Raw genomic sequence first — 26,398 nt, 5'->3', positions numbered from 1 at the left:
GTGTCTCATTGTTTTTTAAAGCACTAATATACAATAGAGTATGGTATTCTTTCTATTTTATGTAACTATTTACAAAAGACCTGAGTCCTAGATGCTTCTGTAAAAATTATAGAGCCAGACAACAGATCAACTTTGATTTTTGTATTAATGAAAAGGTGGATGAAATATCATCATCCTGAATTTTAACTGCCATTTATGAACTAAATAGTTCTTCAGCAAGTAAATCTATATGTTGAAAAGCAGTAGTACCCACCACAACGAGAACACATTTCTCTCTCTTCACAGATATTGAAATATGATTATATGTGGTATTATAAATTAAGATGTTATAGATGTATGATATGCTATGGGGAAGGACTTCTTAAAGAGAAAAGTAAAAAGAGCGTTATAGACAATTTAGAAAGATTGTAAATATTCCTATGGCTACAAAATATGAGTACACATGACATCTTTAAATGTAACCCATGTTAAACATGATTCATGTTGTGTACAGAGGAAAGGAGTTTATATCTCAATTTAAAATATCTTGGATTTCAGAGAAGAACAGCATCAGGGGACCAAAAGACTATCTTTTGTTTCATCAGGGTTTAATACTGAGAAAGAAGATGGAACATACTCCTTCTCTACTCTCTTCCCCACCACTTACAAGCCCAACCACATATCTGAAGCTAACGGAATTTTACGTAAGCCTCTTCATTGTTTCCATCATGCTCTCCAGCACACATTCAATCACTCTCCTCTCCTACTTTGGGATAAGCAGTCATGGAATTTTGCTGAAAACTTCTTACTGTGCCTTTGAGATTAATTCTCTCCACTAAGTGAACACGGATGGAAATAATTAACCTTTCACTTGGTATTAACAGAAAAAAGTAGAATTTCAGTACCACCAACCTGCTTTATAGGGTGTTACTTCTATTGTTTCCATCCCATCTCTGTTCCCGCATGTGACCATCTGGTTCACTGAATGTATCTGTCCATTTGTGTCATTTGTATGACTATGGGTCCAAAGAGCATAATAGGAGATGAAGAAAACCATGCACATATTGGAAGGAGAGAGCTGAGTTACGTACCCCAGGAATTCTCATTTTGGTTATTTTTGGAAAATACATAGTATATAACTGCTGGTCAATGTGATTGTTAAATCCCTGTTCTGATCTCAAAAAAGGAGTGTGGGTACAGAAATTGGTGTTTGGAAAAGAAACGTATTTGTAGAACTATATGTTCAAATGACATGTGAGATTTAGTAAGTAATACAATATCGCCTGACTTTACTACAGATCTACTCTAATCATGGGAAATGCAATCTACAAATACAGTTCCTGACATTAAGTAGTAGATACATAATCCTACCTTATATGGAATCTTGTGGACCTCCTGGCCCCTGTGATCCTCTATTATAAGGAGCAAGAACTCTGGATTGGGACCCAGAAATCTGTACTTAAACGAGCCCTGCACAAGATTCTGATGCGTGCTCCAGTTTAAGAATCATGACCATAAGTCTTCAATCATTAACTCCAAGTGATGTTTCTTCTTAGTGTCTTGGCTCCATCTACACTGCTTTTTGTTTTTAACCTCCTCTTCCTTTTGCTTTTCCAGATATTCAACAATTTTCCTCCTGGAAAACTGGACTAATCTCTGAAAAAATTTTCTGCTTTGATTATCTACCCACCTCCCCCTTGACTTTTTAGTCTTTCTTAAACATCCCTTTCATCACTGTCTCTTACTTCAAATTCCCAGAGTCTCCCCATGGCCACCTGGCTGAAGTCCAGTTGTCCTAACCAGTACTTTAACACTCCACACTGTACAAGCTTCTCACCTGACTTCACTTATTTCTCCTTTCTGCCCAACTTGATTCTCACTCTAATGAGGTTTATTTTCTTAATTTCAATATCATTCCTTGCACACATTTTTCCTCTGTGTTTTTGTATATACTCTTCTTCCAAGTCTAGATCATTCTTTCTTAGCCCTTCTTGTGTTTTGCAATTTTAATCACTTTCAAAGTTCCCTTCCTTCAGGAAAATTTCCACATCACCACATCACATCTTGATCTCTCCCTTAGTTTTCATTTTGCTCCTCTGACAACTACTTATACACTATCTTGTATTATTGTATGCATATTGTCCTCATGAACGGCAATTTCTATTTCTACTTCATAGTATATTTTCACCAATAGCTTACATGGCTCGGACTTGTGTTCAAAAACTGCAGTGACCTTTGAATAATAACTCCAAAGTTTTGAAAAATGAATAAAAGATCTAAAAATGGATCTTCAGCTAAACCATTATTCAGATGATTGAAGCATTATTATTTGTTTCTTAATCGTAATTCCTGTTTGTGGAAATTAATTTTTGGTTAGTGGAAATTACTATAGTGTTTTTGGATGAAGGTAACTGTGCAACGATAGATTATTCTCTGTAGAAGCAGGGGAGCTGCACTACCAGGGGTAATGAATAGCTCTGAGAATGACTTATTGGGCCAGGATAAGGAAAATGGGCACTGTTTCAGCATGTGTCAGAGAGCTGCAAATAGTCCAGAGGCACAAAGATAATGTTCCCTTTTCTTGTCAATGGTATAAAGACCAAAAAGGTAAAAAAGAAAACTGATCTCTTTCTACTTGCCTTTGCTCCTGCAGAAGAAAAGTATTTTGGAAAATGAGACAATTACATCAAATATATGTCCTATGACAAAAAAATTCTTGATTGTAGATTCCAGATAAAGCCTGACTTGTTACATGATGTTAGTCAAATTACTTTATGCTCTGATTCTCACAGTTTCCATCTAACAAATGAAGATCATAATGCCTTTTCCTTGGAATTACTGTAAAAATTCAAGGAGATAATGGCTGTTCCTGGATCAGAGTTTGGAAAATTAAATCCTTGTAATTCTGGGGCTAGTTTCAGGACAAGGTGTTCAGTGTGGGGCACTCATCATACTAGGGAGCATGAAGGCACTTATTCCTATATTCTTCAGCCTTTTCCTACTTTTGGAGCTTCAAGCTCATAGGAGCTGTAAAGAGAAGGAAGTTAAATGCTTGAGCAGACATGAGGAAAACAGCATGGCTCCACCTGCATGAGGAACAACAGATGTTCTCTCTGGTTCTCCCTGGATACAGAAACACCAAGGTCCATTTACTTTTAGAAGATATCATTGCATAGTATCTATAGATTTGCTGAGTGCCTACCATGTGCCAGGCAACATGCTAGGTGCCTTCATACATATTATCTCATTTCTTCCCAATCACATTTCCATGATGTTGGCAGCCCAAAGAGGAAAGAAGTGAAAAAAGGATAAGCATATTTTGTAGCAGGAAAACAGAGATAGTTTTTACTTCAAAGATAATGTTGTTTCTTCTCTACCAGGTTGCCATTCTGAATCCAGCATGATCTAGTAGAAGGAGCCACATGCAAGAGAAGGTAAACTTATTCTTATTGTATAGAATATTTAATGCAAATGGGAACTGCATAATTAGAGCCATGAATTCCCTATTTTATTGGGACAAGATATGCAAATACCTATGGGCTAAAAATATTGAAGAGTGGAAATTAATAAAGATATAACTCATCCATGCCTGGGATACAGTTTCACAAAATTGTCAAGCAATGGAACATGCACTGTCTTCTGATCTTGCCTCAAGAATAACTGGCATAGATCATCCCATCTCACAAAGTACTGGATCTTTTGCTCCTCCACTGCTCCATTAGGTATGTAGTCGTCTTGGGACATCAGAGGTGTGTCCTCATATAGTGGTTGATCAATCATTAGGGAAGCATGGAAATAAGTATAAGATAGGTCCTCTAGTTCATCCATTAGTCCTAAGCACTTACACGGAGTCCCTCTTTCATATTTCATTTGGTCTACTGGCTCCAGAATGCCCCTGTGCCTTAGAATGTTAACAAATATCCTGAACCTATTTCTTTTTCCTCTTCTGGCCTTAGGTCCTGTCAACCCTTGATTTTGTTAAGGTTCTCGTAAAAAGAGTTCCTTCATGACTTTCCTTCTGTAAAAAAAGCAGGTGATCTCTTCTAAAAGAGATTGATGAACCATTTAGAAATGCTCCTTTGCTATAAACACAGAGCAAGTCTTTTGTCCAGCTTGGAGAGCAGGTGGGGCAAATCCCTGTTATTTGCTTCTGATGCTTCACCCCTCAAAAGACTAACAAAAAGTTTTCCTACTATAGCTATCAAAAATAAAATACAAATTAGATTCTCAAGGCATACCATAAGACAAGCCTTTGGCAGCATGCCCTGCTAAATTTATATTTCAACAGAGCTTATTTTTCCATATTAAAATGAACATAGGGAAATCAGAAGAAAGAAAGGGAGAGGAAAAGATGGATGAAGTAGTAAAAAGAATCCAAAAGGACAAATTTAGGTCTCAGATTACTAGTATATTTCTGAAATTTTATTCTGTCAGTGCTTAATTTATCTGTGTACTAATCAAGATAAATACTTGCTACTCCAATCTTGAAATTTCAGTGACTTAACACAGTAAAAGCAAAAATTTTCCACACATCATAGTCCAATATATATCAGTCTTTGGGAAACATGGGCTTTCTGTTCCAAACTGTCATTCAGGAACCCAGATTCAGCTTGTAGCTTGCTATCTTTAAGAATCTCAGTTTCATCAATTATATTATTTGTTTTCAGTAAAGTGAAAGAAAATCAAATACAAGTGGAGAATACATCAGGAAGAATCAGGAATCAGGACTGAAAAGGGACTTTCTCCAAAATTCCATTGGCCAGAACTCAGACACATGACATCATCTGTGTGCAAAGGAAGCTGTATGTGTAGTTTAGTTGTGCAAACAGGAATAAAGAAAACAGTTTGGAGAAAGCCAGTATTGTCTGTGTAACAATTTGAGACTAGAGCTGGGAATGGTTTCCCCACCAGTAGTATCCCTTGCTGAAAGAGAGGGGAATCTCCAGCCAATCTATGGAAGTTGCTGTTAGCTTCTTATATTTGAACTGCCATGTGGTAAAAGTGATTTTGACCCTCTTTTGTACTTTGTACAAATACACAAAATATACTATTAATTAATTTTTTGAATGTAGATGAAGAGATTTTTGTGTACTAGTTCAAATCTTACAAAGTTGATGATACTGTGAAACCATTTGATAGTTGCCTACATTTGTGGTACCTTAGAAATTTAAGAGATTTTCATAGGAAATTGTACTTTGGAATGTATGTGGAACAGAATTTTTTTATTAGATGATTTAATAACCTTAAGCTCTATCAGAAAAAACAAAGAAAACCCTCAAAAAAACTGGTGTATTTTCTTCCAAAATATTTCCTTTAAGCAGAAATAGAAAGGGTTACTGTGTGGTTAGCATAGCAATTAAAAAATCCTTTCAGAAAAATATATTATCTTCTACTCAAAAATACATAATAGCAAATACTCAATAATTAATCATAACTCAACATCATGGCAATAATTAGGCTTGTTGTAATTTTCCCATACTCCTCTAGGTAGTCATTACAAGGCACTAAAACAACCCTAAATCTGTTATTAACACTGTGATGAATGTTATGTGCATAGAGGTGTATAGGTCAGGGTTTAACCAGAAAAACAAGACAAGACAGTAAGGTAACTCAAGAGATTCCAACAGCAGAAAGCCACTCCCACTCCTAGAATGAAAAGACAACGAGAAGAGATTGTGTTCCCTGAGCCCATGGACCAGGATCACTTGGTGGCAGCTGGAATCATGGCAGATATGTCCAGTAGGAGCCAGCGATGTGGAGTGTATGAAGCCAACGCCCAAGAACCTACTTGAGGCAAAGAAGAAGGGAAAGAAATACTTGGCTTCCTTTCTCTCCTCACCTCCCACAAGGTCCTGCCTGTGTAAACTATTGGCCAAACACAACCAAGGGGAAGCTGACAGATTGGAAAACGCTCAATACTCCCTTTTCCCCTGATGATACACAGAACAGGAGAGTGAAGAGGAATGTATCTGAGGACAAGCAGGCCTGGGATCAGCAAATGTAATGAATACACCAAGGGAGATTGTCATTTATGATTTATGTTCTCCATTGATTTACCTTACTCAGCACAAAGCAATGGCCTCTCTCCATGTAGCTGTTTAAAGAACACTTGCTGGTCAAAAGGATCCCAAATCCTTCCAGTCATGTCTTTGGGTAAAAGTCATGTTCAGTTTAAACAAATTGCTATCTAGGGATCCAAAACACATCTTGGAAGCTTAATTTTTAGATTTGCGTCCTTGCTGGAGAAAAACAAAATAAAACAAACCAAAACTGAAGTAGTTGGATAGATGTGTTTAGATTCAGCATGTAGAAGGTTTTCTCCAAAAATATCTGGGGGATGAACATAGGAAAGAGATTGTGTTCCTTGAGAATCAAAGTGGCAAATACTTTCAACTAAATGTCAAACTGATAGAACAAGTTGATAAGCCCTGGGAAGTCATTCTCCAGTCAATAAACAAGAATTACACAAATAAATCCCCAAGCTTGCTACACATCTCTGAAAAAATCTATAAACTTGTTTTAGAGTTAATTCATAACAATGCAAATAACCTAAAAAAATAAGTTTCAGACAGGCAGCTCTTTGAAAGGTGATAGAAATGAAACCAAAGTAGCAGAAATAAAAGAGTTGGATGCAAGGAGAGTCTCAGGACAGTAATGAAAATGACACATTTTTAACCTAGCAGTGCTAAACTTTATTAAAGAAATGTCTAGAAATGTGTAAAATGCATTAGTAGTTCATAAAAATAATTAGGGTTCTCAGCAACTTTAGCCAAATGGATGTCACAGAAATTCTCTAAGGATGGTGCCTAATGGATACTTTGTCTGTGAGAGGCTGGTTTTTCAGGAAGGAGTTTGGTCTAATGGAAAGAGACTGAGCTGTATGGCCAAAACAACATAAAATTAAAACGCTGAGTCAGGCATCTGCTAAATGTATGGTTTTGGAAAAAGGCATTTCATTACTTCAACCCTCGGTTTTTTCTTCAGTAAAAATGGGATATTTCTCTTCCTATGTTTTGTAATAAGAATTATCAATAATGGTTATATAGGCTTGATACATAGTAAATTGGTGTTGCCTAATTCTTTGTTAAAATTGTTATCTTATTATCTGAGCATTTGCATATCACACATTGGCAAGCTAGCTTCTTTTAATATTGCAATTTCCTTCTCAACAAGAAAGATATCTTCTTGGAGACCACTTCAAAAATGCAAATATCCGTGGGGGAAGTTACTTCTTTAAATTGTATCTGTGAACGTCATGATTATTTTTAACACCTCTGCAAAAGATTGATTGACAAACCTTCATCAGAAGTTAGGACCAAGATGGTGGCATGAGTAGTCTTCTTTGTCTCTCCCCCTTCGAATCTACAACTAATTGGACATTCACCGCTTCACAAAGGATATCCTTATAGCATCTCAGGACGCCTGAGAGACCTGTGCTGCTATACATTGGAAGGCAGACGAACTTCACCCCAGGAGGAGGTGGAGATAGGTGAAAACTCTCCAACCCCCACCCCCAAACAGCCTAGTACCTGCAAGCGGCTTTCTTCCAGCAGATGCCCCCAGAACATTGCCACACACCAAGGGCAGGAGGGTGCATACACCAGAGGAGCAACAGTGGAAACAGGTGACCACAGCCCTACCTAAGCCCCCCGCGATTACACCTAAGCCCAGGAGGAAACTCCACAGCTCCACACTGGAGGTGGCAGGCAAAACCTCTGCTCGCCATTAGCAGAGAGGTCCCGCCCAGCATCCACAACTCTGGGAGGCTCCCAGAGAGAATCCCAAATGGGGCAGCAGCCCGCCAGCTGCTGCCACTGGCCTCACGGACTGCGGCTGTCACCCGGGGGGCTCGGGGCTACCGGAGATCTCCTGGGAGAGGACTGGGGCTGGGTGGAGTTCCAGTGGCCGGCTCCACGGCCCAGGGGGAATCTTCAGGCTTCTGTCCTGGCAGCAGGCAAGGCCTCTACCTGCCATTAGTGGAGAGGCTCCACCCAGCATTCAGAACACTGGGAGGGTCCCAAAGAGGAGAATCCCAGGCAGGGCAGCAGCCGGCCAGCCGCCACTGACCTCACGGTCTCTGGCTGTCCCCCAGACAGGGAAAGGGGCTCCCTGAGATCCTGGGGGAGAGGACTGGGGCTGAGTGGAGTTCCAGCAGCCTGGCTCTGTGGCCCAGGGGGAAACTCTACAGTCTCACAGCAGCCTCAGCGAAAACCTCTGCACAGCACCAGTAGAGAGCCCCCGCCTGGCAACCACAAGGCTGGAAGACCCTGGGATAAAAGTAGCATAGCTAGGTGAGCTAACCACAGACTGCAGAAGATGCACATAGCTCTGCTGTGACCTATAGTGGACAAGTGAGATTTTTGTGGGCACCGACAGTGACAGAGCTGCAAATATAGGTGATCCTGCCCCTGGCCGCTGGGAAAGCCTATAATACTGCTGCAGACCCTAAGGAGGGAGCACATCTAGCTGGTCTGCAAAAGTAGGCACCAGCAGCCTGAAGCCCCCTTGTGACTGCCCCCACAGCTGAAGAGGGACCCTACAGGACCACTGTGACTACGAGGAGGGACCCAGACCCAGTTAGCAACAGCTGATAGGGTTCCTGGTCAGTGCAGTATAAACAGCTGTTCCCCCACCACACCAGTAGAAACAAGTGGAAGCAGTAACTAAACTCTATCTCTATGCGGAGGCACAAATCTACACCATCAAGCAATATGAAAAAATATATTAAATCTCCAGAACAGAAGGAAAATGACAAATACCCAGAAAACAATCCCAAAGACAATGAAATATATAACCTAAATGATGATGAATTCAAAACAGCCATCATTAAAAAACTCAATGAGTTAAAAGAGAATTCAGATAGACAACTCAACGAGTTCAGGAGCTATGTCACAAAAGAGTTTGATACTATAAAGAAGAACCAAACAGAAATACTGGAAATGAAGAACACAATAGAGGAGATTAAGAAAAATCTAGACGCACTGAACAGTAGGGCTGATAATATGGAGGACAGAATTAGCAATTTGGAAGATAGGAATATAGAAATGCTGCAGGCAGAGGAGGAGAGAGAAGCAAGACTTAAAAGAAATGAAGAAACTCTCCGAGAATTATCAGACACAATTAGGAGATGCAACGTAAGGATTATAGGTATACCAGTGGAGAAGAGAAGGAGAAGGGGGCAGAAAGCCTGTTCAAAGACATAATGGCTGAGAACTTCCCAAACCTGGGGAGACAGATGGAACTTCATGTGACAGAAGCCAATAGATCTCCAAACTTTATGTATGCAAGAAGACCAACCACAAGGCATATAGTAGTGAAGCTAGCAAAAGTCAATGACAAGGAGAAAATACTAAGGGCAGCCAGGCAGAAGAAAATAACCTACAAAGGAACCCCCATAAGGCTATCAGCAGATTTCTCACCAGAAACTTTACAGGCTAGAAGAGAGTGGAATGATATATTCAAAACTCTGAAGGACAAAAACCTGCAGCCAATAATACTCTACCCAGTGAAAATATCCTTTAAATACGATGGAGAAATAAAAACTTTCCCAGATAAACAAAAATTAAGGGAGTTCATTGCCACAAAACCTCCTCTTCAAGAAATACTCAGGAAAACCCTCATACCTGAAAAATCAAAAAAATGAAAGGGGCTACAAAACCAAGAGCAGAGGAGATAAGTAGAAGGACAATAACAGAAGGTAGCAGCTCTTCATCAGAACAGGTTAGCAAAAGTCAAATAAAACATTAAAGATTAAAGGAAGAGAAACACCAAGAATAAATATAACCCTGTCATTTTAACCACAAACTCAAAATACAAGAAAGAAGGGGGAAAAAAAATCTGACAATAACAATCTAGGAGGGGAAGAGAAAAGGGATAGAAGATTTTTATTTAGGGAAATAAGAGGCTATCAGAAAATGGACTATCTCATCTATGAGATGTTCTATACTAACCATATGGTAACCACTAAACAAATAACAAGAAAAAAGACACAAATTACAAATAAGAAGAGACCCAGTGCAGAAATTTACATACCTGAATTAGTAATCCAAAAACCATGGGACAAGAAACAAAGGAAATGCAAGAGAACCGGAAAACAAGAGATAAAATGGCAGCGGTAGGCCCCCACATTTCAATAATCACTCTAAATGTAAATGGATTGCACTCTCTAATCAAAAGACACAGAGTGGCAGGATGGATCAAAGAACAAGACCCAACAATATGCTGCCTCCAGGAAACACACCTCAGCCCAAAAAACAAACACAGACTCAGAGTGAAGGGATGGAAGACAATACTCCAAGGTAATAATGAACAAAAGAAAGCAGGTGTCACTATACTAACACCAGACAAAGTAGACTTCAAAGTAAAACAGATAAAGAAAGACAAAGAGGGACAGTACATAATGATAAAAGGGACACTCCACCAAGATGACATAACACTTATAAACGTATACGCACCCAACACAGGAGCATCAAAATTTGTAAAGCAACTCTTAACAGAACTAAAAGGAGACATCAACAACAATACAATAATAGTAGGGGACCTCAGCACCCCATTAACACCAATGGATAGATCATCCAAACAGAAAATAAACAAGGAAATTATAGAATGAAATGAAAAATTAGACCAGATGGACTTAATAGATATATATAGAACACTTCATCCAAAAACAGCAGGTTACACATTCTTCTCAAGTGCACATGGAACATTCTCAAGGATAGACCATATCTTGGGAAACAAAGCAAGCATCAATAAATACAAGAGAGTTGAAATAATATCAAGCATCTTTTCTGATCATAAGGCTATGAAACTAGAAATCAACTACAAGAATAAAGCAGGGAAAGGTGCAAAAATGTGGAGACTAAACAACATGCTACTGAACAAACAATGGATTATTGAAGAAATTAAAGAAGAAATCAAATATTATCTGGAGACAAATGAAAATGAAAACATGCCATACCAACTCATTTGGAAAAAGCAGTCCTAAGAGGGAAATTCATTGCAATACAGGCTCACCTCAATAAACAAGAAAAATCTCACATAAGCAATCTCAAACAACACTTAACAGAATTAGAAAAAGAAGAACAAACAAAGCCCGAAGTCAGTAGAAGGAGAGAAATAATAAAAATTAGAGCAGAAATAAATGATATTGAAACAAAAAAGACAGTAGAATGGATCAACGAAACAAAGAGTTGGTTCTTTCAAAAAATTAACAAAATCGACAAACCCTTATCCAGACTCACTAAGAAGAGAAGAGAGAAATCTCAAATAAATAAAATTAGGAACGAGAGAGGAGAAATCACAACAGATGCCAAAGAAATACAAGGGATCATAAGAGAATACTATGAAAAACTATATGCCAACAAATTGAACAACCTAGAAGAAATGGACAAATTCCTAGACTATTACAGCCTCCCAAAACTGAATCAGGAAGAAATCGAGAATCTGAATAGACCAATCACGTGTAAAGAAATAGAAACAGTAATCAGAAACCTCCCCAAAAATAAGAGTCCAGGACCAGATGGCTTCTCTGGAGAATTCTACCAAACATTCAAAGAAGACTTAATACCTATCCTTCTCAAACTACTCCAGAAAATTGAGGAAGATGGAGCACTCCCTAACACATTCTATGAAGCCAACATCACTCTGATCCCCAAACCTGACAAGGACAACACAAAGAAGGAAAACTACAAGCTGATATCACTGATGAACATAGATGCAAAAATCCTCAACAAAATTCTGGCAAACTGAATACAGCAAAACATCAAAAAGATTATACACCATGATCAAGTGGGATTTATACCAGGGACACAGGGATGGTTCAACATCTGCAAGTCAATCAACGTGATACACTACATTAACAAAATGAGAAACAAAAACCACATGATCATCTCAATAGATGCAGAGAAAGCATTCGACAAGATCCAACATCCATTTATGATAAAAGCCCTCAATAAAATGGGTATAGAAGGAAAGCACCTCAACGTAATAAAGGCCATATATGACAAACCCACAGCCAACATCATACTCAACGGACAAAAACTGAAAGCCATCCCTCTGAGAACAGGAACAAGACAAGGGTGCCCACTTTCACCACTCCTATTCAACATAGTACTGGAGGTGTTGGCCAGAGCAATTCAGCAGGAAAAAGAAATAAAAGGAATCCAAATAGGCAATGAAGAAGTAAAACTCTCACTGTTTGCAGACGACATGATCTTATATATAGAAAACCCCAAAGAATCCATAGGAAAACTATCAGAAACAATCAACAGCTACAGCAAAGTTCCAGGATATAAAATCAACATACATAAATCAGTAGCATTTCTATACACTAACAATAAACTAACAGAAAAAGAACTCAAGAACTCAATCCCATTCACAATTGCAATGAAAAGAATAAAATGCCTTGGGATAAATTTAACCAAGGAAGTGAAAGATTTATACAATGAAAACTACAAGACTTTCTTGAAAGAAATTGATGACAACATAAAGAGATGGAAAGACATTCCATGCACATGGATTGGAAGAATAAACATAGTTAAAATGTCCATACTACCTAAAGCAATCTACTTATTCAATGCTATGCCAATCAGAATCCCAATGACATTCTTTACAGAAATTGAACAAAGAATCCTAAAATTCATATGGGGCAACAAAAGACCGCGACTTGCTAAAGCAATCCTGAGTGAGAAAAACAAAGCCAGAGGCATCACAATCCCTGATTTCAAAACATACTACAAAGCTACAGTGATCAAAACAGCATGGTACTGGTACAAAAACAGGTGCACAGATCAATGGAACAGAATCGAAAGCCCAGAAATAAAACCACACATCTATGGACAGCTAATCTTCGACAAAGGAGCTGAGGGCCTACAATGGAGAAAAGAAAGTCTCTTTAACAAATGGTGCTGGGAAAACTGGACAGCCACATGTAAAATATTGAAAATTAACCATTCTTTTTCACCATTCACAAAAATAAACTCAAAATGGATCAAAGACCTAAAGATTAGGCCTGAAACAATAAGTCTTCTAGAAGAGAATATAAGCAGTACACTCTTTGACATCAGTTTCAAAAGAATCTTTTCAGACACCATAACTCCTCAGATGAGGGAAACAATAGAAAGAATAAACAAATGGGACTTCGTTAGACTAAAGAGCTTCTTCCAGGCAAGGGAAAAGAGGATTGAAACAAAAAAACAGCCCACTAATTGGGAAAAAATATTTACAAGCTACTTATCCAACAAAGGGTTAATCTCCATAATATATAAAGAACTCACACAGCTCAACAACAAAAATCAAACAACCCCATCAAAAAATGGGCAGAGGACATGAACAGACATTTCTCCAAAGAAGATATAAGGATGGCCAATAGACACATGAAAAGATGCTCATCATCACTAATCATTAGGGAAATGCAAATCAAAACTACACTAAGATATTACCTTACACCCGTTAGATTGGCAAAAATATCCAAAACCAAGAGTGACAAATGTTGGAGAGGTTGTGGAGAAAAAGGAACCCTCATACACTGTTGGTGGGAATGCAAACTGGTGCAGCCACTATGGAAAACAGTATGGAGATTTCTCAAAAAGTTAAAAATAGAAATACCATATGACCCAGCCATCCCACTACTGGGTATCTATTGTAAGAACCTGAAATCAGCAATTCCAAGAGTCCCATGCACCCCTATGTTCATTGCAGCATTATTTACAATAGCCAAGACATGGAACCTACTTAAGTGCCCAGCAACTGATGATTGGATAAAGAAGATATGGTATATATACACAATGGAATACTACTCAGCCATAAAAAAGGACAAAATCATCCCATTCGCATCAACATGGATGGACCTTGAGGGTATTATGTTAAGCGAAACAAGCCAGACAGAGAAAGACAAACTCTATATGACTCTACTCATAGGTGGAAGTTAACATTTGGACAAGGAGAACTGATCGGTGGTTACCAGGGTAAAGGTGGGGGGTGGGGGGAGGGCACAAAGGATGAAGTGGTGTTCCCACAACATGACTAACAATAGTGTACAACTGAAATCTCACAAGGTTGTAATCTATCATAACCTTAATAAAAAAATAAATAAATAAATAAAAATAAAATTAAAAAAGATTAATTGACAGCCGCCTAAGAGCAAATTGGGGAAGGGTCATTGGGTGGAAAAAGGAGGACTTAGAGAAAGCTTTATTTCACATATTAATTGAAATGCTTGTCAAAGGTGCAGGCAAGTAAGTACCATGCCCAGCACATCAGAATCCAGGAATTTGCATATTCAATAAGTTTCAGTTGAATTTAGGCTGGGATATACAGGAGGTGCAGGATCCCACTTTGAAGATCATTGCTTTAAAGACAATATGAGGAGTTGTCAGGCAGGAGGGATTAAGGAGAGGTTAGTGGCCATCCCACACAGACTATGGTCCGTTTATACAATGCTACTGGATGCAGGTTTTGCTAAGCTTCTTTGTTGTCCTATTTCATTGCTAGGTAAACAAGAATAGGCAGAGAGTAAGCCAAAGATTTGTACAGCTTGATTCTATAGCAGTGAGTTCAAGAAATCCTTTAAATGCTAGGCCCTGGGTGCTGGTCGGGGTAGGGATACCTATAGTCACATATTTAGAATTGCATTTGACAAGCTAAAAAAAATAATCCTTCTCTGCAAAGTATATTGAGTTTATCAGTGGAGGTAGCCCAGATTACAGTGGAATGGGCAGCCCTCATTTGGGGCAGAAATGGAGGGTTGGCAGGCTGACTCACACCTGAGAATAGTTAATTGCGCTTCTCTCTTGCCGCTTGAACTTAACCTTTCTTCCCTTATTTTCTCTTTCTGACTTCCCTCTCCTATATTTTGTACTCCCTTCATCTATCAGCCTTTCTTCTTATCTGTCAATGACCTGAGTTAGCCTATGGCTACAGTGCGCACTGACATCTCCTATATATCCCAACCTAAATGAAAAACTAGTTTAACCTCAGACTTTATAATTATTAACAGTTATAACAATTAATAATAAAAATCAAGATTGCTTCCTCAACTCATACTCCTGCCACTGCTAGGGATATAAAAAGTAAATGAAGGGGCCGGCCCCGTAGCCGAGTGGTTAAGTTTGCATGCTCCGCTGAGGCAGCCCAGGGTTTCACCAGTTAGAATCCTGGGCGCGGACATGGCACCGCTCATCAGGCCATGCTGAGGCAGCATCCCACATGCCACAACTAGAAGGACCCACAACTGAAAATACACAACTATGTACTGGGGGGCTTTGGGAGAAAAAGGAAAAATAAAATCTTTAAAAAAAAGTAAATGAAAACGTATGCTAGGAAAATCAAAAACAATTTTTAAATGTAATGGATTATTGTTCTTCTTCTTGTCTCATGTTGTCCCCATTAAAAATTTGGAAAATATATAGGTTCATTGTTATAACAGCATTCTTCAGAGCTAAGATGATGAACTACCAGTAAATTCACACCAGATTCACAAGTAGTAGGCCTTTGCAGGTTGCCCCTTTTCCTCTAATATCTGTCTTTCTATGACAGAAAAAAAAACTCAATTGCCAAATCATAGCATAAATATGCAGATTTCCCTTGTTGGTAGAAGTCCGTGAAATGTGTTCCTCCTGCTGTTTCAATTTCTGCACATGGAGTTGAGGACCTTGTTCTTGGATCTAGTTGACAATCAGAAGCAGCACACTGCTCCATATATCAGCCTTAGTGACTCTAATTGCTTCAGACCTGGGTGATTTATGGAACTGTCAGCAGACCTTCAGAATCAGAAAGGGGCTAAGGCCTAAGTGTTATTTAATCTGATTTCATGGACAGCCCTCTTTTCCTCTTGGTTCAGAGGTGCCGTGAAGTATAAAACTTGAGCTGTATGTCAATTCCAGCTGATGCAGTCCAATAATTCTACATACCATGATCAGTTTCACAGCTGATTCTCTTACTTGCCTAAAATCTGGAGAAACGGAAATTTACTGACTCTGGTTCTTAGTAAATAAGAAGCAAATATAGAAAGTCTGCACTAAGACATAACTTATATTAAATGTTGATAAAGTTTGTTAGAATCCTTAGACTCAAATACAGCCACTAAGTTTTCCTCCTTCATAGAGACATAGAGGTTTCACTGTGGCTTAAGTTATAATAATAAAACTACCATTTAATGAGTGTCAGATATGTATTCGTTTATTCCTCCCAAAAACTCTATGGGGTGGTATTATCAATATCTCCATTTAACAGATTAGACAACTTTGAGAAGACTTAGAGGAGTTAAGTAACTTGTCCATGGTCACCTGGCTAGTATATGGAAGAGCCAGGAGTAGAAGGCACCAAGTGATTCCAGGAATGGAGATCTTAACCACCTTCTGGCATTGAATTTATGTTCCCTTACAAAAGTTATGACTTTTCACTTCAGTGACGTTCTCCTCCAGGCTGCTAGAAAAATGATTATGGCAGTTTTGGACCTCACATATCTTCTAGTAGTTGTTTTTAAAATCAATAAATCTTTTCCAAGATGACCCCTTAAACTCCCTCCTGGCATCTCATTGGCCCACTTGAGTCATGCGCCCATTGAGGCAGGTCATACGCCATTCCCAAAAACATTCCAGTGCCTGGGGAATGATGAGTGCTAACTGGCTTTGGTCTATGTTCCTGAATCAACTACTGACAAGAGAATGGAAATTATCCTTAGAAATATAAACCCCTTTTGCTGGGGATGGTGTTGATGATGGGAAGATACCCATTTGGAAAGGAACTGGGCTTTGAGTAGACAACCAACAGTTTCCATTACATCTGTTTGTATGCTTCTCTTATCATGTTCCACCTTCCAGCCTCGTCTTCTGTGTGCTTTCCTTACCTGCAGTTAATTTGAACTATCACTCTTCTCAAACATTCTCTTGATAAGCCACCTCTGTGCATTTGCTACTTTGTAGAGGCATTAAACATGGACTTTTGAGTGAGAGATACATGATTTCGCATTCTGGCTCTACTTCCTACTAAGTAGTAACTTGGCCTCCCCAAGCCTCAGTTGCATCCATTGTAAAAAGAGAAATAATATTCATCTCATAGTTATATAAGTATCAAATTAAAAGAAGAACTTACCACAAAGCCTGTAGTAAGGAATAATAAATGATTCTTATTCCCTTGAAATACCTCTTTGCTAAACTGCAGAAATCTCTTCTGGCTTTTCATCCCCATCTTATTCTTATCTTAGTTAAGAGTTGAAAAATAACCAAAGTATAGGAGGTGGGAAATACAGCAGCAAAGTTTTTCCTAAAAGTTTGATTTTAGACGTTGGCGAAAAAAGACATCCAAAATATTTCCTGAATACTGGTAATGACCTCTAGGCGAAGAAGGAAGCTGGCCTCTATTTCACCTTATGTACCTCACAAAAGTGGCTCATGATGCATGGAAAGCCTGAGTATCCCTCCCCCATCATTTCCTATCTGGCCAATTTCTTTATGTCTTAGCACAAATGTCACTTCCTCAGGGAAGATGTTGCTGATCCTCTGAAACTCTAGACTAAATTAAGTCCTCTGTCATTGGTCCAAATACACCCTAACTTTCCCCTTTTGTAACCCTCACCACATTGGTGATTTCAGGTTTTCTCTGTCTTCTTCCCACCCTGTGATTTCCAGAGGACCCAAATGGCTTTATCTATTTCACTGCCATAGCCCTAGTGCCTATTATGGTGGTTGACACACACATAAGGCACTCAAAAATACCTTTTAATTAAATGTATGAACAACTACAACATGAACTGAAAGATAACAATTCTCAGAATCCAGAAAATTAGACATTTATTTGCCGTATATGCCTGGAAAAGGTAAGAAAAATTAGCCAAAATAAAATATTTTTAAAACAGCATATAGATCTCTTAATTGCTCTGTGAGAGTATTCAAGGTCCAGGATGTTCTATGAAAAGTAAAAAGAAAACTACATAGGGCAAAAGTTGCTTCGAGTTGACAGGCACATTCTTATATAAGCTCCATGTCATTCTTATTAGATCAAACCATATTTCACAAGTGCAACAAAAAAAATGGAGCAAGAATAAATGGAGTATAAAAGAAAATGAGGATAGACATGGCAAAAAGTTATTCAAATTAAATAACTCCAGGAAGGCAGAATTCTCTGAAATATCTCTAAAAATTCCACAAAATATTAAAAAGAAAATGTTTATAATCACTTAGGTCCAAATAAGTTGACTGATCTCATTAATATGCCAATCACACTAGGCAATGATTTTTATTTCATGTTTTGAAAAATAACGCATGCAAGTGCTGCTATAAGACTTGCTGATTTATTTTCACTGGTTCCTGAATTACAGCACTGAATTTGAACTTTTAAATGACTAAAGATCCCAAATGCAACTCCCTGCAATAACAATAAAACCAAGTATAACTGTGTACAGTTCCACGAATTTTGGCATTTTCGTTCTCCTTGAAAGGGGAAGAAATGTAAACACTATAAGGTGATTCTCATCAAGAGATCTGGAAAATTTGATTAGTATAAATGTTGAATTTTGAAAAATTGAAGCCTGTGTGACTATATTCAGAGAACATTTGTAGTGAGAGGGGAATGATATAGAACACTGGCTTCGAATTCAGATTTTCCTGGTTTAAGTTTTAATTTTCTGTATGGTTTTGAGTCACCGATTTAATTAGTTTTAATCACACTGACATAGTTTTTGCAGCTATTTAGTAAAGATAATAATAATAAAAAAATTATTATTTTTGTTTGACTCAGAAATACCATACACCAAGCACCCAACATGTACATAGTGTGCACAATAAACAGCAGGTTTAATTTTATTGTTTAAGATGGTACACCACGTCTGTCAACAAGACAATAGGCTGCTTCCTTAACATGGAGCCTAGTTCATTTCAACATTAAAGTTGGAACCACCAATGGTTACAAATGCCCAGGTAAAGTCCAATACATTTTGCAGATGTAAAATAAAGAAACAGCTCTTGTCTGCAACAAGTTGCAGTTGCTGTGAATCCTGCTGACTGCTTTGGTAAGAAGGCTTCAAAAGGAAAGTATTTACAAAACTAAGAAATGTATTGAGGACTCAAAGAAGAAAAGGACACTATTGCCAGCAAAAATGCCTGCAAGAAAGCTTTGTTTTCACTTGAACTTTTTCCTGCCAGTCTAAAACCACTGGTTTCTTCCACCAACTGCAAAAACAAACAGAGGAAGTAAAACTGATGGAAGAGTTCAAAACCAGATTTCTTTGAGTCTGTGATGGCAGAGTGGTTTCAAGGACAAGGATTGCTCCTTCAAGTGATCTGATTTCTTGAACTTAATTTCACAGTCTATCAGTTACCTGAGAGACATTATTTTCTTCAGCCTGGTCAAGCCAAAAGCAAGATTTCACAGATATAAATAAAGAGAGGGAATAACGTCCTCTCTCAAGAGAATATTAACCCTTAGAGACATGAGCCAATTTGTAGCTTCTTGCACCTCTGGTGTTTTCTTAGACATTGGTTAAATTATGGAATACCTTTAAAGCTTTAGCTTCTTCATGTGGAAAAATAGGCCCCATAATATCTTAAAGGTGCAAATAAAGGACGTTATACTAGTGAATAAATGTAAGCATAAGATTGAAAATATCAGTGGTGTTATTCTTGGATATATTAGCATGCTTTTAACATATTTCTCTTGGACAAATTGGAAAAAAGGCCCCCTTGGCTAATAGACACAATATTAAAACAATTAAATAATGTTCAGAAGATAGTAACTTTCTGTGGTAGATTTGTGTACGGTGAAATGTAAGAAGACTAGTGGTGGTAATTTTGATGTATTTATATATTAATTCATTTTTATGTATTTATGTCTTGCCTTGTTCCAGAAAGGACTTACATGTATAAAAACAACATAATATGATTTTTAAAAATTAAAAATAACTTAGGATATCAGGGCAAATAAGAGTAAGAAAGATAAGACAGATTCAAGGTTAGTACCAAAGCTGCTGGTTATGTGTTTTCGAATATGTGTTGTTTTTGCCTATTATTCATAATTAATTTAGAATAGGTAACTAGTTGACCAAAAAGCTACGGGCCAGCAAACATTTTATTTTCAAAGACCCAGAAGAGAGAAAGCAACCCTGAACTGTCGCCCCTGGAAACTCCTTCTGGGGACCCACCATAACTGTTTGTGGTCCAGTCTGTTCTGTTGAGCTAACTGCATTTGACAGCCTGTATATCCCACAGCTCGATAACTGGTGAGACTTTCACACAGGGAAAAGGATGTTCTATAGATAATGAAGGTTAAATTTCTTTCTCTATCATACTGTTTACCCTTCATGTGGTCATCACAGATGTCCCTGCCAGAAAGACATCAAAAGCTTCTTGAGACAAAGTCAAATCAGAAAAAAATAACCTCAGCAATAATGTAAATGACCACTTCTATTGTAGATATGACTACTTGAATCTCAAGAGATTTTCAAGATTGTGACTGTTTGTAACTTTTCTTTCCCTTTGATTCTCACGCAGGAATCTTCTCTGTCAGGAATAACAAATAGATTTTTATACTGAGCTAAAACTTAGGTCAATAGTCAATTGGTAGTAGATACCTGAAGCCTTATGTTGAGAACAATTCTTCACCCATATCTGGGCCCAATGGGAAAGGCGAATGTGATCCATTAATGATGTTGGCCAAGAGAGTAGGAAGAAAAGTGATGGCAAGTATATTGAGCATGTCTGGTTTCAAGTGATTTCTGGTTCTTTGATTCTGATTATACCCCATAATTGTAGGAAATTAACTCTGTGGTAGCTATATTGCTTTCCTAATTCCCTTTTAAGAAAGATGATCGAGTCAAGCACTTTTTCGTCTCTATAAACATGGAAAGACTGATTGATGATCTGACCCCATCCTGTGATTGCTTCCATGTGTATTTGTTGTTGTCAAAAAAGTGGCAAGATGCACAGTATATTCTATATATTGAAAAAATTCCCTAATTCAAATAGAATTGATTTGGAATTCAAATGAAGAGCGAGAAAAGAGATCCCGAAGGCCCATATATCCAGGGCTATGTCTTTTCTTTCATTACTTTGAAGATGCTTTCATGATATTAATTTGCCTTTGAGCCAGGAATATACAGTTCTGACAATTTTCTGCTTCCGGTATGCAAGTGATTTCCAATTTTAGCCTCTTCCTATTATGGATGGTGGGATGATTTCAGGTCCAGTGTAAGTTATGTTTGCCTTCTAAGATTCTGAAGGTATTACTCAATCCTTTAGGAATATGAAAAGTATTGTGGACATCATCGTGATTAAAAGGGTAAACACAGATGTGTGTTGCCAGTGAATTTTTGAGCATGCATAGTGTGAGAACATCATCAATGGAATTCCAAGAACTTCAAATGCTGTGGGAAACTGGCTTCCAAGTAGTTACACAACATCTGACATGCAACTGTCCTTCCACTAATCATTTCATTAAGAGTCAAAGTGTTCATAAGACTAGCTGGCTGTTGAAAAGTGCTTATGGGAGAAAATTTAAACTATGGTGAAATTATAACTGTAGATTGAAATTTTTAGTTGAAAATAACAATAATAGAATCCTGATGGTTATTGCTAATTTTCATGTATCAAAGTATAGTGTATTGCTCCATCACTAGCATCATTTGTGATACTGTTGTAAAGGATCAAACTTGCTTGGTGAGCTACAGCATCCCCAAATTGGTAGGTGATATTTTTTTACTGATGTTTTACATTTTAATTATTGGAATAGAAATCTGTTTGGTAGGATGTGAACAGATGTCTCTGAAGAGATATCACAGTGGGAAATGTTCGTGGAATTTCCATAGTTGGTTTCAACCCAATAGTACATATTTCATAACATTTCAGCTAAATTAGCACATCCATTTTTGTGTTATATGGGGGTGGGAAAAAACTAACCTTTTCTAGCTCTTGAAAATTAATCAGACATTTTTAGCTTGCATTTTCTTTTGAAATGAAAAAAAGTTGCAAATATGAACTTCCACCTTGGCAGAATTAAAAAGCTCATTCAAGCATGAAGAAAATCAATGCCAAGTTAGGAGAAAAAGGAAGTGAGAAGACTCAATTTTGAAGGTTTGAAATATAACTCCTGTGCACAATGAGTCCCATCTTTTAAATGTCATCCCTGGTAATTGGTGATCCTTACAGAGTTGTGGACTTATGAGTAGAAGTGTAGTAGAGCACCGTCAACAGGAGACACAGAAGCAGGGCCTTTTCATGACTGCTGGGCTTTTTGGGAATCTTAAAGCCATCACTGATACCTCTAAGTGGGTACTTGGAAGATGGAAGCTTGACTCTAGTGTTTGTGCCTCATAGTCCTTTCAGTGGAATTATCAAGGGAAGACTTAGAAGCTGGAATTGAGGTCTGAAGCTGAGATTACTAGCTGATCACCAAATCTATTTTCGATTTTTCTTGGACACACAGCTAGACTACATTGCCCAACCTAGCTTATAGTTAACTGTGGCCATTTGAATTAGTTCCAGTCAAAGGGATATGCTACTTCCAGGCCTGATCTATCAAAGCGGAAATCCCTCCTTCCTCTACCCCTTTCACAGCTTGTTGCTGAAAACTTGATGTCCTTGAAAGCCTTTTATTGAAGAACCTGGAGCCCCAAGATGGAAGGAGCCTGGACCAGGAATTAGTACTTGGAGAAAAGCCATTTAACCAGGAATGTGCATTAGGTTGTTATATGAATAAAAAGTAAAATTTTCTTGTCTTAAGCCATTGAGATTTTGGAATTTGTTAGTTTTAGCTGGTAGCATCACCTTAAATAACATAAACAATTCTCCTTTTCTTCTCCGGAAATCCCTCCAAAGTTTCTCAAAATAAACATGCAACTTAAGTACAATGATATACTTTCTAGGTAAAGTCAACTTTCAGACAAGTACTCTTGACCTCCAAATCCCTTCTGTACAGAAATTATGGAATAGCCTCCAATTCCCCCACCTCCCACATGCTTCCGCTAAGGGGTACACAGTGAAGAAAATGTCAAATACAAATGTACCGCATAGATGTGTTACCTCATGCATAGGACCTTCAACTCGATTCTAGGTCCTGCCTTTATTTTTCTAAAAAACAAACTAACTAACAGTTCATCAATGAGCACTACCTTAGGAAAGTTTGACCAACTTAAGGCCTAAGAAAGTCAAGATGCTTTGTCTAAGGCAACAGGCTATATATTCAAATTAAAATTCCTAGATATTTTATGTTTTCTTACTTGCTTCTTTTCCTTTTTGCATAGAGTATTGAAGCAATGGAGAATCTGCATGTCGAGTTCATCGTGTAGCTGAAACATGAAATTCACAGAAGTAATAAAAGCAACGATTCATGCTCCAAACTTAAAGGGTAACCCTGTGAGCCCAGACTGGCAGAATCAAAAGTCAACATTACTGTCAGTCATCCGGAAGTTTCCAAATATTCATTTTTGGCACTAAGTATGCAAAAGATGTGGATGAGTCACTGATTTTTCTGTTAACTTTTAGGAAAATTATTTTGGCACATATTGTTAAACATTAATTGAAATAAGGTATTTCCTATCTGCATTATAATTGTATAACAATATAGTAGCTACCACTACATAAAAACCTTCAGAAATAGCTTTGATATGAAGGTTGTTCAGCATATACTTTAGATTTTTTATTGTCTGAGAGATTCTGTCCACACATTTATAAAATATCACTCCAGAGATATTACAATGGAATAATTTTGCTGAAAAATTTCCTGTTAAAGTATTAGTGTTTCCAAGTATATTCTGAACAAGCTTTTGGGAATGTGACTTTGTCAACTAAGTGATCATTTTCTGCAGTCATTGGAAGAAAAATTGAAAAAATGCAACTATGTATGTAGGCTCAGAAATGAAAAAAATCATCCAAAGTCTTAAAGAAATTAAGACTGCCCTGATCCATGCTCTGGTATTGCTATTCCATAAAATTTTTGCTTAAATACCTGTAAGTATTGAAAGTAGTTCTCAGCAATTGTTGACAAGTTGGATCCAAGATACTTTTTATGGCTCTGGGTCTGCATTATTAATAAGGTAGAATCTTTGAACTTACATTTCATTTTCATTTTATGAGATTCTTATATCAGAATCTTAGGATTATAACCGTGGGAGAGAATTTGGGGTTGACTTAACTAGGTCATAGCCTTTGCATCACAAAAATAATGGTAAAGTATTTAGCAAATATTAGCCAATCGTCTTACATCAGATGCTGTTGTGCGATTCTCTTTACAGAAAGAAAACAATTTCCCTATTTTTGAAAAAGTTTTCAATTTATTCAAGGTTAAAGAAAAACAAACACCTAAGGGTTAATATAAAACAAAATACTAAAAAGTAGCTGTTACAAGGATACAGAGGGGGACTGGAATTAATGGGTGATATTACCCACAAAGAGCTGAGTTTTGAGGTTGATCTTAAAGAGTATAATGGGCATAAATTAGTGAAGGGTAGGGAGACAGAGTTCTAATTGCAGCAGGATGAGAATGGGAAGAAATCATCAGTGGAAATTTACATTTACAGAATCTTCCATTTAGGTGCGAGTTTAATTTACCTTGAGAACACAGCATCTAGGCATTGTGTTTTTTGTGCCGCTTTCAGCAGATTTTTTAGTTCATAATTTTCCTCTGGCCCAGGTTGAAAGATATTTATGCTCGACTGTGCTCATTGTTTTTTGTGAACTTATAAAAATTGCTTTTTTATTAGTCTATAAAAGCCATGTTTGGAGACAGTCTAAAATAAAAATTAATGCAACTTATCACCCTACAGCATGGAACAAGTGCCTGTTTCAGTCTCTTATTTAAGCACCGCAGATGCATTGAAACCTAATAAAAATTGTTCCCTGCCTCATCAACCCTAACCAGGGAGCTAGAAGCTGAAATCTGTGAATTGCCCACAACCATAAAGGAAGTCTTTTGAGAGCTGCATTGTTAAAACTCTGGGAACTGGTATGTTAAGTCTGGAGGCATAAAATCTGGGCTTTGTGAAGAAGCGCATGTTTATCCCTTAATAAACACTCTTCCTCCTCCATCACCTTGACTTGTTTTTAAATTAGGCCTTTTGATTGTGATATGCCTTGCTTTGCTTTGCAATCTATCTTATTGAACAAAAAAGAAGGCTGCGTTCTTTCCGGTCCTTAAATAATAGTTGCGAGTAGTAAGATACATGGGATTTGCTAGTTTAAATCAGGCTCAACAAACTATATCCCCATGTCCATGAAGGCATTCAAAGTGTGATAGGAAATATATCAAATGGGACAATTTGACAAAATCATAGCAACAATAACAATTACTATTATTACTATATTACAACAACAAAAACAGCTCACAGCCTGAAGATGCGATTATTTCCCAGGAGACAGCACGGGCCTCCCTGTTCACTTCTGAATGGTGTCCAGGGATGTGGTGCAGCTTGTCAGCACTTGCAGGGTGAGCCAGGTCACTGGCACATAGAAAGCTGAAGGATGAGAGGGAGAGAGCAAAATACAATCCCTTTTTCCCCAGCTTTCCTATCTAGTCTTCTAATGAGACAGATAGGTCAACAATCTTCAACAGGTTGATGCTCCCTCCCTGGTCTCCAGCCCCAAATCTGGATCAGAAATGTTAGTATGAACACTATGCCCTTGTCATCATCAAAAGCAGCCCTGGAGGAAGCAGAAGGAACTGTTAGGGATATACTACAACAACTCTTTCCTTTAGGTTCTTTTCAAACATCTTCTCAAGGACATATCCATCTTTGAATGAGTGTTTTTATTCCTAGGCCCCATTTTTTTCAGCTGGCTCTCCAATCCCTTATTTGAACTGTAAAAATCAAAAGCTGTGTCTGGTTAATCTTTGGGAAAGTATGTTGGCCCTCCCAAATGTGATAAGAAGCCAGTTAAAGTCATCCGGGTGTTAGAGCAACCACAGTGGAAGAATTCTAGCTAAACAGACACCATCTGTACTCCCAGGGTGAGCTCGCCTTGTCCAGCTTCAGACCCCATCATCTCTGAGCTATTGCTCTTGTGGCTCAACCCCTGAATATACGCCTGGGGTTCTCAGGACACAGATCAATCTGTTGTGCAATGAAGACTTTATGAGAAACTCTTTTTTTCCCTCTTTTCCTAAGGGCCTGAAATCAGCAAGCCAAAAAGCATTTTATCCTAATATAGAAAAGAATTAGACAGCAGATGCTTCTTCACAGCAGCCTGCATGCTGGAGAGAGAAAAAAAAAAAATGGCGCAGCCCTCCCTCTGGCAAGAGTTAAGACTGAATCATCATGGGAGTGTTTGTGGTAAAACTGCATTTTTCTTTTAGATAGTGGAACTATTATCACTGGGCTAAGGACAGCTAGTCCAGAGTGACTTTGGTGAGATCTACTCTTTTTGACTACATAAAGAGTGTGTGTCTTTGGCTCCAAGGGAACAAAACATCTAAGAATATTATCGTGGGAGGAGAG

At 37.9% G+C, this 26,398-nt stretch overlaps 2 long non-coding RNA genes across 4 annotated transcripts in view; one reads left to right on the top strand and one right to left on the bottom strand.

Annotated features, from left to right (window-relative positions):
• The window catches only part of LOC139077270 (uncharacterized), a 271,627-nt gene that overhangs the window by 96,932 nt on the left and 148,297 nt on the right, over window positions 1-26,398 (bottom strand). Inside the window, exon 4 of one of the 3 annotated variants that reach the window (XR_011529631.1) lies at window positions 24,224-25,417. The exons of the other annotated variants lie outside the window; for them this stretch is intronic. This is a non-coding gene — a long non-coding RNA (uncharacterized lncRNA). Of the gene's footprint in view, window positions 1-24,223; window positions 25,418-26,398 lie in introns of those variants that run through there. 3 annotated transcript variants of the gene reach the window in all.
• Window positions 583-24,991, top strand: LOC139077272 (uncharacterized). Its single transcript, XR_011529636.1, has 3 exons — window positions 583-683; window positions 3,360-3,413; window positions 23,210-24,991. It is a non-coding gene; the product is annotated as an uncharacterized lncRNA (long non-coding RNA).

The sequence above is a fragment of the Equus przewalskii genome, chromosome 19, assembly GCF_037783145.1.
Source record: "Equus przewalskii isolate Varuska chromosome 19, EquPr2, whole genome shotgun sequence".
Taxonomy (NCBI): Eukaryota; Metazoa; Chordata; class Mammalia; order Perissodactyla; family Equidae; genus Equus; species Equus przewalskii.
This window is presented reverse-complemented; position numbering and strand designations above follow the sequence as displayed.